Here is a 14432-nt window from a genome sequence, read left to right as displayed (position 1 = left end):
TATATATGATAAATAAAAATATGTATTTGTCTATATATAGGGAAATATATATATACACATATGGATAATATCTTGTAAACAGTCTAATAGAAATACAGGCTTTTGTTAGTTGAAATTATTTTACTTGGAACACTTAGATCTCAAAATGCTACAAACATAAAGTGAAAGGCTTAACTTTCCTACTGAGTCGTTTAATAGCCATAGTACCTGTGATTACCGAAATGTTACCTCTGAAGTTTTCATAAGGAAAAGTAGTCATATATTTCCTCAACATATTTAAGGCAAGTGGAAAAATAAAAATATATGGAAATTATATTGTATAGTAAACACACTGTTCATCAGAGCAAATTTACAGACTATTGTTAATCTGTGGCATTTATGTTGATTTCCCCTTCATTAAAATTAATGAAGCAAACTGTCTCTTCTGTGTAGGAGGCAAACACAGAATAAGTCATATTTTCTGACCTTGAAAGTACCAAACAAGTTTGGTAAGTCTCCTAGGAGTGTCAGTACAGGCCTTATGCTCTTCTGCTGTTTAAGATTAATTGTGTCTTGTGATTTCCTCAAAGTAGCATTATAAAAAGGAAACACTGCATTTTTATATTTCTGTTTTATACAGAGGGCAAAAATTCCTTATATCCCCATGAATAAATAGTTTATCTTCTTCATGTGGTATTTTAATTACAGAGAAATTGGATTTTTATCTAATCTAACATAAAATGTTATGAAATCTAAGATCATACTTTGGTATTCAGAAGAACTGGAGTTAGAACACTGTGTAATTTAGTTGGTTTTTGAAAGTGTCTGTGTGCATCAGCTGTAACTAAAGAAGGGCTGACTTGAGGACTAAATTTTAAAAGTGTGTGTCAGTCCAGTATAGAAGAATGATGTTGGACCAGTTACATAACCTGTTGAGATCTGAAATTTATTGATATATTCAACTATATTTATTGAGTGCCCATTATGTATAGACCATGGTGCTAAGCTCAGAGAACACAGTGATGTATCACAATGTTTACTGTTATTGAGGGAGACAGTCAATGTAAGAGTCAATTACAATGTAGCTTACTAAATACCAGTATAAGATAAATAATAGGTACTGTAGGAAAACACCTAACTGTACTGGAGAGGTGGAAGTCAGGAAACGCCTCCTAGAACTGAACAGGTGATATGTAGAAGTTAGCTACATGAGGAAAGGACAGAAACCAACAATAATGTTGGCAGAGGAAGAACTTTCATAAAAGCCAAGAGGTTCAAGCCGGGCGCTGGCTCATGCTTGTAAACCCAACACTTTGAGAGGCTTAGGAGGGCGAATCACGAGGTCTGGAGATCGAGACTATCCTGGCTAACACAGTGAAACCCCGTCTCTACCAAAAATACAAAAAAATTAGCCGGACGTGGTGGCGGGTGCCTGTAGTCCCAGCTACTTTGGAGGCTGAGTCAGGAGAATGGCGTGAACCCCGGAGGTGGAGCCTGCAGTGAGCCAAGATCGCACCACTGCACTCCAGTCTGGGTGACAGAGCAAGACTCCATCTCAAAAACAAACAAACAAACAAACAAAGCCAAGAGGTTCTTCCCTCCTGAGAAGGACACAATAGAGGAAATGGGAATAAAATTGGGTTATTTTGCCTGGATGAGTTTGTGTGACAAGGGGAATAGTAAGAGAAGAGGAGGGAAGTAGAAAGGACCAGATCAGGAGGGCCCTCTGAAACTTGTATACAGGTTGAAACTTCATCTTAAGGCAAGAAGAGTCATAAAATTGTTTACATGAGAAAGTCACATCATTGGATATGAGAAAGTTTGAGGAAGTTGAAGATAATTGCCAAAGGTCACTGAAGTGATATATGGTGGTACTGGATCCGGAAGAAGAAAATGAAGATAGAAGACAGCTAAAGTTATGAGAAAAGGGAAGATTTAAGCACCAGAAGATGGACCTTGAAAGCCAAGTGTACAGAGGGAAACAGGGAAAGCATGGAAACTAGATGAGGTTGTCTTCAGAGAGCAGTTCTGTGAAAGCACTACTTTGGTGGAGATTTCAGTTGATCAGAGGAGCTGGAGTGTGGCCCATGGGAGCAAGTAGTTGAACAGTAGTTGAGGTGGTCATAGCTGGAACCTGGAGGCAAGCTGTAAGGTAATATAAAAGTAGTAAAGTTGCCTGGAGTTGCTAAGGCATCTTGCTATCATTTCTCTCATACGATTTTCCCCGCGCAGGTGTTTTGTTTTCGTTTGCTGGTGGTTAGTTCTTTGTCGTGGCAAATTCTGAATTTCAGAACTGATTCAGATCATAACCCCAGTTAACAATAAATTGCTACTTCCTCCCAGTTTATATCTTTCCCATGAGCAGTGTGGGAGGAGAAGATGTTCCTCCAGAAAGCGTAATCAAGGTATTCCTGAGTCCCCTGTCTTCATGCAATCACTTTATTTTAAAAGCTTCTTCTAATTCTACAACATTAACTGAGGAACAAAAATAAACACTTGTGAATCAAGTGTTTTTCAGATAAAGATAATCAAAGTAGTAGTGAACCCAGGGAGTAGAGGCATTAGAAAGAGGAAAAGATTCTTTTGAATTAGAACTTGAGATCATCTAGCATCTCAGTGTTTTCTTATTAGGTTATACAGGTATAACAAAAATAGAACAATATCTTATTAGCTGAACCCAAATATATCTTATTACTGTATAGGAAAGTGATGTTTAAAATCCAAAGCAAAGAGCCTGATTTATTATTTTTTTTTTCCTTTTCAAGAGAAAATGTCTGCATGGTAAATACAAACTACTCGATTGAATATAATGGTATAAAAACCATATAAGTCAATATTATCCACATTTATAACAGATTAAGTAGAATAATTAGAATAAGCCCTAAATAGAGAATGGGAAAAAACTGAGTCCTTCTCCTAGAAAAGAGCAAAAAACAAATGTATTCTAATCAAAGTGACTTTATATACCATTGCTCCTTAATGTGTTACTGCATTTTGGTATGAAATATTTCAAAGAGTATACTTGTCAGAAATTCATCTTATATCTTTAGAGGAGCAAATGATCCATGTCATAAGGTAGAGTTAAGCGTTCATATATTTTTGTTACATAGTATGCACCATGCAACAAAAATATTTCTCCTCTATAAGAACATTTTCATCTGATCAATAAATATTTTCGATAAGGTACACCATGATAGGTACTGTTCTGGAAACCATCCATGAGGCAAGGATGGTGAATGGAAGTAAACTTAGTATTGACTCAACTGTAAAGGCTATCCCAGATGAAAGAACCTATATATTTATGTGTTATTCCCAGAAGGTAACCAGCCCTAGACATAAATAATAACTAAATTGCTAGCTAAGCAAAGATGTTAAGCAAGGTAGATGCATAAAAATTAAAACAATTAAGGCAAAATCCCAAATAACCAGTATGAATCTGGTTATTTACATTTTGTTATAAATTGTGCCAATCAGGATGAATCAAACTCATTGGAAAACTGCTAACCTTAACTCTCCTAAATTTAGAAGGTCATGGCTGGTTTATTGCATAATTAGAGGTATCATTAATCTTAATAGCTTCTATTGCTTTTCTCTCTACCCAGAATATTCAAGTCAGTTAATCAGATAAAGGAAATGAGGATCTTGTCTTTCTCAGAGAAGTCTAGTCAGACAAGGGAAACCAGTGCAATACCTTTGTGTTCTCAACTCCATAGCAGGAAACTGAAAAATGCTTTACTTATGCAAGCTGCTCACGCAAGGCAGTATCCAGGCCACGAAGATTAGATTATTGTAACTCCCTGTTGGCTGACTTGTTCCATAAGGCCTTACATAAACTCCAGCTGGTGAAGGACAAAGCTGCCAGGTTCCCTCTGAAAAGGACAGAATTAACCAAAATATCTTTCTCTCTATCTGAAATCCCAATGTTAGCTATTGGTTAAAAAATAAAGTAGTGTCCTGATTTTCAAATTACTCTTTTAATTCAGGGGGTAATATCTGTCCCAACTCCAATGTGCTTTTTACAACCTCTTAGCAATTTATGTTTCCTGGCTAACTTCTGAACTCTGCTGAAGCAAATCTGCTTCATGTCCCAAGACAATTTCAGGGCTTTATGAAACAAGGGTATTTCTACAATCTCAACCATGTGGAGTTCTGCTTTGATTACAATGCATTAGGTTTGAGATACATTGATTTAGATAAAACTTTATAGCAAATATTTCTCAGAACAATATAGAATGGTGTAATTTTATTTCTCATTACCCACAGGTAATTAGACATTTTCCTTACAGATTGGGACTTCAAATAATATTTGATCTATACATTCCAAGTCATTGAGCTAAAATCAATTACTAGTCATTGAGCTAAAATCAATTACTTGGAATGTATGGATCAAATATTCTTTAAAGAGGTATCAGTTAGCTAGCATGCAGAAGCATACACATAGGGACACATACACCCACAAACTATTTATATTTCTAAGCTATAAATGCAACAGAGAAATACAGGAATTTTTGCAATTGAGTCTGTTCCCTTGGTGAGTAGCCAAATCAAACTTTACTAACTGAAAGCAAAACAAATTAACAAGGGCATAAGAATTTTGAGTATATAACAATACAGCCAAGTGTGCAATGTTTATTAATCAGAGCTGAAGATACAGGTAAAAATCTTCATAACACTTGGCTGGGCACAGTGGCTCACGCCTATAATCCCAGCACTTTGGGAGGCCGAGGTGGACAGATCACTTGAGGTCAGGAGTTCATTCGAGATCAGCCTGGCCAACGTGATTAAACTCTGTCTCCACTAAAAATACAAAAATTAGCCAGGCGTGGTAGTGGGCACTTTTAATCCCAGCTACTGGGAAGGCTGAGGAAGGAGAATTGCTTGAACCCAGGAGTGAGAGTTTGCAATGAGCTAAGCTCACGCCACAGCAGTGGAGCCTGGGCAACAGAAGGAGACTCTGTCTCGGAAAAAATAAAAAAATGTTGAAACACAAAAAAGTCAATGAGAAACTTGCTATTCACATTGAGAATTCTAAGAAAGTCCAAAGGCTATTCCAGAACTAGAGGGCTGTTGAGTCTCTTCAGTGGAACAGTTTCCATTCAGATTTCTTTCCAAGACTTCATCAGTCCGGAAGACTTGAATAGACATTTAAAATTTTAATAAGCTTTCTCTAATATGAGAGTGAATATGAAGTCACCCCTTTATATTCCAATGCCAGTAGAGCCAACGATGTTCTTTCTTGGATTTATGATAAAAATGAACAAATAATGACAATATTGGCATCAACTTAAGGTGAAAGATAAGGATTCACCATCTATTGAAAACCTATTTTATGTATAATGTTCTACTAAGCATTTTATATGCATTATCTTATTTATGCTTTATAACAAACTTTCAAGGTATATGTCATTATTCTGCTACTTTGTTTTCTTCCTTTACTAAGTTAAATATTGTAAACATAAAAATATATTAGGAAAAATCAGCATAATTAAATATTTTCTGCAATATATAAAACTAATCATTAATTTCTAATATCATAGGCTATTAATATTTTCAACAAGTAGGCAGATTCCAGAAACAAGTCCAAACTTGTAGAAAGCAACCAACAAAGCATAATTTTTTTTTTTACTTTTCATCTTTGCTCTGAAGGCAGCAACATTTGCAGGAGGGTGCAGAGAGGCTACAGCCTCAGGAATAAGCCAGATATCTTCCTAGGTTAAAGAACATGGGAAAGAAGCCTGTAGCAACCAGCACTGCCGGAGAGTAGTTGTGGATATGGGTATGAAGAGGGAAACTCAGGAAAAAAAAAAAAAAAAAAAAAACAAATAACGAGCCAACAAGGGGAGTCAAATGACTAAAAAAATTGAGTCAAGTATATATTTGACCCATGTGTTTCTGTTCCTCGATTACACATTTACCCGTCGGACTTCATGCAGTCTGAAGTGAGGCTTTAATTACTATGTACCCTAAGTTGAGAAAGAGTTTATAATTGGAGTCTATCCAATGTAATTGCCTGCTAAATCAAAAACAACTACACTCTTCAGGGGACTGTAGTAGAATCCAGAATCCTCACAACGAAACATCACAATGTACAAAATACAAAATTACTCAACATGTGAACAACCAGGAAAATTGATCTACTCTCAACAGAAATAAAATCAAGAAACGGTAATCCCAAGATGATAGTAGGTATTGACATTTTTAGAGAAAAACTTTAGGGTAGCTATTATGATCATCCAAATTAGGCAAGAGAAATTTCATTAATAATGAATCAAAAGTGACTACATTTTAACAGAGAAATAGAAAACATTAAAAAGAACCAAAGTAAATTTAGAACTGAAAAGTACATCTCAAAACACACAAATAACAACACCAGATAAGCCTAATTGTAGAATAACAGAATGGTGATGACAGAGAAAGACAGTGAAATTCATGAGGGATTAATAGAGTTTATCCACCTGAGTAGGAGAAAAAAAAAAAATGAAGAAAACATGGACAGAGTCTTAGATAACTGTGACACAATATTGAAAGGTCTGACGTAAACATAATTGAAGGTGCAGAAGAAGAGGAAGAATGAGGCAGAATAAGAGAGAGAATGAGGCAGAAAAAAATGTTTAAAAAATAACGCCTGAACACTTCTTAAATTTGGTTAATGACATAAATACACAGATTCAATAAACTCAGAACATCGGAAGCAGAATAAATAAGAACAACACATAGATGTATCCAAACTAAATTACTGAAAACCAATGAGAAAGGGAAAATTTTCAAAGTAGTCAGAGAAAATGAAATACTGCATCAAGGGAACACATATTTGAATGAATAAAGATTTCTCAAAAAGTATTGAGGCCAGAAGACCATGGTAAATATCTCTAAAGTGCTGGTAAAAAAACAAAAAAGGAAAAGAAAGAAAAAGAACAATGGAAATCCAGAATCTTGTGTCTAGCTAAATTATCCTTCTAGAATAAAGGTGAAATAAAGATATTTTCAGATAAATAAAAATTAAGAAAATTTTCCATTACACTATGCTGTAGGAAATGCTATTAAAAAATAGAAGTTGCCGGGCGCCATGGCTCACGCCTGTAATCCCAGCACTTTGGGAGGCCGAGGGTGGCGGATCACGAGGTCAGGAGATCCAGACCATCCTGGCTAACATGGTGAAACCCTGTCTCTACTAAAACTACAAAAAATTAGCCGCGTGTGGTGGTGTGCGCTGGTAGTCCCAGCTACTCGGGAGGCAGAGGCAGAATTCCTTGAACTCGGAAGGCGGAGCTTGCAGTGAGCCGAGATCGCGCCACTGCACAGCAGCCTGGGCGAAAGAGGAAGACTCCGTCTCTAAATAAATAAATAAATAAATAAATAAAAGAGTTAGTTACCTGAAAATGAGAGCAGAGTGAAATTCAGTCCTTGAAACACTAATACAGATTATTGGAAAATTTTGATTTGTGAATAAATATAAACAATATATTTCCTCTTAATTTATTTAAAATACATATGTGTGTTGAAACAAAATTTATAGGATCATCTTATGGGATTTATAATGTATGCAGACGTAGTATGCACACCATTTACATTATCGGCGGTGATAGAAGTAGTAAATGAATCATTAAGGTGCAAGGTTTTCACATTTGTGTAAAGTAAATATTAGCTTAAGAGGTAAATTATTGATTTCTAAAGTAAAGTATTAAGTTTGTTTTTTAACCTTTCAATTTATTTATTATTATTTTTTAAATAGATCTAATCTTTTAGAGCAGATTTAGGTTCAGAGAAAAATTGTGCTGGGTTCCCTATACTGTCTGTCCCATCACATGCACAGAGTTTCTCTTATTATTAACATCTCACTTTAGTGTGGTTCTTGTGCCACAACTGATGAACCAATATTGATAAATTATTATTACCTAAAGTCCATAGTTTTCATTAGAGTTCACTCTTTGTGTTATACAGTTCTCCAGATTTTGACATATGCATAACATCGTATGTTTACATTTAAAGTATCATACACAATAGTTTCACTGTCCTAAAAATCCACAGTGCTCCATCTATTCACCTTTTCTCCTTCCCCCTGAAAGTTTGGAACTAATGATCTTTTTACTGTCTTACAGTTTTGGGTTTTCAGAGTATAATAGAGTTGAAATCATACAGAACATAAAGATTTTTCAGCTGACTTCTTTGATTTAGCAAAATGCACTTACTGTACCCCAAAATCTTTTGGTGGCTCAATAGTTCATTTTTTTAAATAGACTATTTTTAGAGCAGTTTTTGGTTTACAGCAAAATTTAGTAAAAAATTCAGAGATTTCCCACATACAGCTCAGCCCTTTAAAAATTACTGAATAACATTCCAATGTACTAATGTATCACAGTTTATCCATTTACTTATTGAAGGAAATCTTGCTTGTTTTCAATTGGAACTTATGAATAATAAATACTGCTGTAAATGTTCTTGTGTAAGTTTTTGTGTGGATATACATCTTCAATTCATTGGGTAAATATCTAGGAGCATGATTGCCAGATCACATTGTAAGCCTATGTTTATAGCCTTGTAAGAAGCTAGCAGACTGTCTTCCAAAGTGGCTATACCATTTTGCATTCCCATCAGCACTGAATGAGAGTTCCTATTGCTCCACATCTTTGTCAGCATTTGGTGTTGACAGGATTTTAGATTTTATCCATGTCAAGAGGTGTGTAGTGCTATTTCATTTTTGCTTTAATTTGCAATTTCCTAGTGACCTATACTGTTGAGCATCGTTTCTTATCCTTGTTTGCCACCTGTATGTCTACTTGGATTAGGTGTTTGTTTGCATCTTTTACCCATTTTTATATTTGGCTGTCTCCTTATTCTTGGGTTTTAAGAGGATTTTTTGGGTGTGTTTTTGATTTTGGTTTGGGTTTTGGTTTTTTTTTCAGTCCTTCATCAGATGTGGGCTTTGCGAATATTTTCTCCCTGCCTGTGTCTTGAATTTTCACTCCCTTAACACTAGCTTTTGCAGAGCAGAAGTTTTAAATTTTAATGAATTCCAACTTACCAATCTTTTCTTTCACGAATCATGTTTTTGGTGCTGTATCAGAAGAGTCATCACTAAACTCAAGCCACTTAGATTTTCTCCTATATTACCTTCTAAAAGTTTTATACTTTTGTTCTTTACATTTAGGGATATGATTCATTTTGAGTTAACTTTTGTGAGAGGTATAAAGTCTGGGTCTAAATTCATTATTTTTTTGCATGTGAATGCCCAGTTGTTCCAACACTATGTATTAAAAAGATAATCCTTTCTTTATCGAATTGCATCTGCTCCTTTGCCAAGGATCAGTTGACCATATTTGCATGGGCATATATCTGGGGTCCAATGTATTCCATTGATCCATTCGTCTATTCTTTCACTAGTATCATATTCATGTGTTGTTTTGTTTTGTTTTGTTTTGTTTTTTGTTGAGACAGTCTCAATCTGTCACTCTGGGTGGAGTGGAGTAGTGCAATCATGGCTTACTGTAGCCTCAACCTCCCGGGCTGTGGGGATGCTTCCACCCCAATCTCCTGAGTAACTGGGACCACAGGCACATGTCACCACGCCCAGCTAATTTTTGTATTTCGATTATAAGTCTTGAAGTTGACTAGTGAGTGGCCTCTGACTTTTTTCTGTATGGTGTTAGCTATTTGTGGTATTTTACTTTTCCATGGAAACTGTAGAATCTGTTTTGTCAATAGTCACAAAATAACTGCTGGCATCTTGATTGGCATTGCATTGACTCTACAGATCAAGCTGGGAAGAACTGATATGTTAACAATATTGAGTTTCATATCCATGAACATGTATTACTCTTCAATTACGTGGATCTTTGAATTTTACATCAAGGTTTTATAGTTTTCCTATTATATAACTCATACACATTTTGTTAGGTTTGTACCTTAGATTTTATTTTGAGGGAGTGCTAATGTAAATGGTGTTATGCTTTTGGTTTTATTTATTTTATTGTTTTGTTTTTCATTCATTTATTTATTTTTTTATTTTTTCTCAATTTGAAGTTTTTCATATAACTTTTTCTTTTTTTATTTATTTTTTATTATTATTATACTTTAAGTTCTAGGGTACATGTGCATAACGTGCAGGTTTGTTACATATGTATACTTGTGCCATGTGGTGTGCTGCACCCATCAACTTGTCAGCACCCATCAATTCCTCATTTGCATCAGGTATAACTCCCAATGCAATCCCTCCCCCCTCCCCATGATAGGCCCTGGTGTGTGATGTTCCCCTTCCGAGTCCAAGTGATCTCATTGTTCAGTTCCCACCTATGAGTGAGAACATGCGGTGTTTGGTTTTCTGTTCTTGTGATAGTTTGCTAAGAATGATGGTTTCCAGCTGCATCCATGTCCCTACAAAGGACACAAACTCATCCTTTTTTATGGCTGCATAGTATTCCATGGTGTATATGTGCCACATTTTCTTAATCCAGTCTGTCACAGATGGACATTTGGGTTGATTCCAAGTCTTTGCTATTGTGAATAGTGCCGCAATAAACATACATGTGCATGTGTCTTTATAGCAGCATGATTTATAATCCTTTGGGTATATACCCAGTAATGGGATGGCTGGGTCGTATGGTACATCTAGTTCTAGATCCTTGAGGAATTGCCATACTGTTTTCCATAATGGTTGAACTAGTATACAATCCCACCAACAGTGTAAAAGTGTTCCTATGTCTCCACATCCTCTCCAGCACCTGTTATTTCCTGACTTTGAATGATTGCCATTCTAACTGGTGTGAGATGGTATCTCATTGTGGTTTTGATTTGCATTTCTCTGATGGCGAGTGATGATGAGCATTTTTTCGTGTGTCTGTTGGCTGTATGAATGTCTTCTTTTGAGAAATGACTGTTCATATCCTTTGCCCACTTTTTTATGGGGTTGTTTTTTTCTTGTATATTTGTTTGAGTTCTTTGTAGGTTCTGGATATCAGCCCTTTGTCAGATAAGTAGATTGCAAAAATTTTCTCCCATTCTGTAGGTTGCCTGTTCACTCTGATGGTAGTTTCTTTTGCTGTGCAGAAGCTCTTTAGTTTAATTAGATCCTATTTGTCAATTTTGGCTTTTGCTGCCATTGCTTTTGGTGTTTTAGACATGAAGTCCTTTCCCATGCCTATGTCCTGAATGGTACTACCTAGGTTTTCTTCTAGGGTTTTTATGGTATTAGGTCTAACATTTAAGTCTCTAATCCATCTTGAATTAATTTTCATATAAGGAGTAAGGAAAGGATCCAGTTTCAGCTTTCTACTTATGGCTAGCCAATTTTCCCAGCACGATTTATTAAATAGGGAATCCTTTCCCCATTTCTTGTTTCTCTCAGGTTTGTCAAAGATCAAATGGCTGTAGATGTGTGGTATTATTTCTGAGGACTCTGTTCTGTTCCATTGGTCTATATCTCTGTTTTGGTACCAGTACCATGCTGTTTTGGTTACTGTAGCCTTGTAGTATAGTTTGAAGTCAGGTAACGTGATGCCTCCAGCTTTGTCCTTTTGACTTAGGATTGTCTTGGCAATGCGGGCTCTTTTTTGGTTCCACATGAACTTTAAAGCAGTTTTTTCCAATTCTGTGAAGAAAGTCATTGGTAGCTTGATGGGGATGGCATTGAATCTATAATAACCTTGGGCAGTATGGTCATTTTCACGATATTGATTCTTCCTATCCATGAGCATGCTATGTTCTTCCATTTGTTTGTGTCCTCTTTTATTTCGCTGAGCAGTGGTTTGTAGTTCTCCTTGAAGAGGTCCTTTACATCCCTTGTAAATTGGATTCCTAGGTATTTTATTCTCTTTGAAGCAATTGTGAAGGGAAGTTCATTCATGATTTGGCTCTCTGTTTGTCTGTTATTGGTGTATAAGAATGCTTGTGATTTTTGCACATTAATTTTGTATCCTGAGACTTTGTGAAGTTTCTTATCAGCTTAAGGAGATTTTGGGCTGAGACAATGGGGTTTTCTAAATATACAATCTTGTCATCTGCAAACAGGGACAATTTGACTTCTTCTTTTCCTAACTGAATACCCTTTATTTCTTTCTCTTGCCTGATTGCCCTAGCCAGAACTTCCAATTGTTCTTTTTTTTCTTGTATGTTCAGGAGTTAATAGTCTCCCATCTAGATTTCTGTGCAGCTTGAATTCCTCAGTGTTTCTGAACTTCTGGTGTTTTTCTCTTATGTTTTAACTAATACTCTGCTACTGTTTTTGTCTTGATTATCGTTTCAGTGGGATTTAAAAAATTTCTTTCCATTATTTTTCTTTTCTCCTTATTTCTTTCCTCCTCTTCTCTTATATTTTCTCTTCCTTTCTCTACAGCTTCATCCTTTCATTAATTTACTTCTCTCCTTTTAAGTTTTGGTAACTGTTTTTCATTTGGCCAGCTCTCAGTATACCTTATTTATTTAGTATGTTTGTGTTGGGTTCCAAAGCAAACATCCTCACCAGTGGTGCAAGACTGAAGAATTGTGATCATTAGCTCTGCAATTACAACCACAGAATGCCTGTGGCTTCCCTAAAACCTTCTCTTAGAACCTTCCCTTACTTGGAAACAATCTCATCTTAAGAAATCAAGCAATGCTCGAAGAAATTTTGAGGAACCCATAAGCAAGAAAAACTGTATACTCATTTCCCGTAACATGATACCATTTCAGAATTACCTGTGTGGTGCTCTTCATTGCTTTAAAAATCAAATTAAACTCAGTGTGATTGTAATGTAATGGGATACTTCACTTGAGAAAGGAGTTTTTTATAATTTGGAGAAGCATTGAGAGTCAGCAGTGAATATTCATGACACGGACTAGGACCATTTAAACAGACAGCTTCTAGAAATATCTCTTGAGGCCATTTAATCTCTTGTGCTTGACGATCCTGACCCAAGGTGAGATTGAGTCTCAAATACATTAAAATTCTTAAGCCATTAGTTTTATTTTGTCCCTGAAAAACTAGAGTTTAACTTTCAGAATACATTTTCTCATTAGAATTATCTGTTTAAAAATTCTTGGTGACATTCCATTTTTCACCTAATCTCATGTTTGTCTTGTTCTGTTTTGTCAAAAATGTTTTCCTAAAAAAGAAAAAAAAAAAAAAAAACCTCTAGAATGATTAATCGAGTGAGATTCTCAATAAATCTGCAACTAGAACCATCTGTAAGTCCTAACAAGTTTCAGTTTCTATCACGTTAATGTCTTTTAGTGGATAAACTTTGCTCTAGGTCACTATCCAAAAAACTTATGTGAGTTCTGCTGATTGTATCCTGACTTTGTATTCATTCCTAAGAGTTGATTTGGGAAGCAAAATTGCCCAAAAATCTGTCTTCTCAGACTCATGGATAGTTAGAATGCAGGCTACAGATATCAAACCTTCTAGTCAGGGGTCAGACCTAGTAAAGTGCAGAAGGAATACATTCAACAGAAAGTTGTACAATTTTAGGGGCTTTAAAAAATTTTGGCCTAAGTCACGTCTCTACCAGACTAGACACCTGTTCCAGATATGTATTCTTAATATAGCAGAAATTATTTAAATATCTTACCATATGTCACAATTACATCAATAATATTTGGAATCATACTGGCCCCTTTGAAAATTTTCAGTATAAGTAGAAATGTTTATCTTAGAAGTAACTGGAGGGGAAACATCCTTATTATTAAGTGCTAAGCCTTTTAAAAGGGTATATGAAGATTCTAAATAGACTTCTGATTCCAAAATACCTATAACAATGGAGTCTTTGGCCATGGCTAATTTAAAAAAACATAATACTCTAAAGACTGTCTCATTTATTAATTTGCCAAATTCTTCTTTCTTTTAACATTTTCTTTATCCCACAGTATCTTTTCTTGCTTTTTGTGCTACCACACTATACAATTGTCCTCTTTTTCTCCCAAATTTCTTTTTCTAACCATCAATTGTCTTCTCCCTCTGACTATGTCTGAAAATAACCACTTGCTTTTCCTTCTTTCCTTTCCTTTCTCCCTCTCTTTCTTTCTTTCTTTCTTTCTTTTCTTTTCTTTCTTTCTTTCTTTCTTTCTTTCTTTCTTTCTCCCTCCTCTCCCTCCCTTCCCTCTTCCCCTTTTCTTTTCTTTTCTTTTCTTTTCTTTTCTTTTCTTTTCTTTTCTTTTCTTTTCTTTCTTTTCTCTCTTCTGAGTCTCACTCTGTCACCCAGGCTTGAATGCAGTGGCAGGGATCACAGCTCACTGCAGTGTCGACCTCCTGGGCTCAGGTGATCATCCTGCTTCAGCCTCCTGGGTAGCTAGGACCACAGGCATGTACCACCACACACAGCTAATTTTAGTATTTTTTTTTTTTTGTAGAAATGAGAGTCTCACTGTGTTGCCCAGGTTTGTCTCAAACTCCCAGGCTCAAGCAGTCCGCCTGCCTCAGCCTCTCAAACTGCTGGTATTATAGCAGCAGAGGCACATGCTGGGCCTCAAATTGACATTTTCTT

This window comes from Rhinopithecus roxellana, chromosome 4 (assembly GCF_007565055.1).
Source record: "Rhinopithecus roxellana isolate Shanxi Qingling chromosome 4, ASM756505v1, whole genome shotgun sequence".
Taxonomy (NCBI): Eukaryota; Metazoa; Chordata; class Mammalia; order Primates; family Cercopithecidae; genus Rhinopithecus; species Rhinopithecus roxellana.
Note: the sequence above shows the minus strand (reverse complement) of the source record.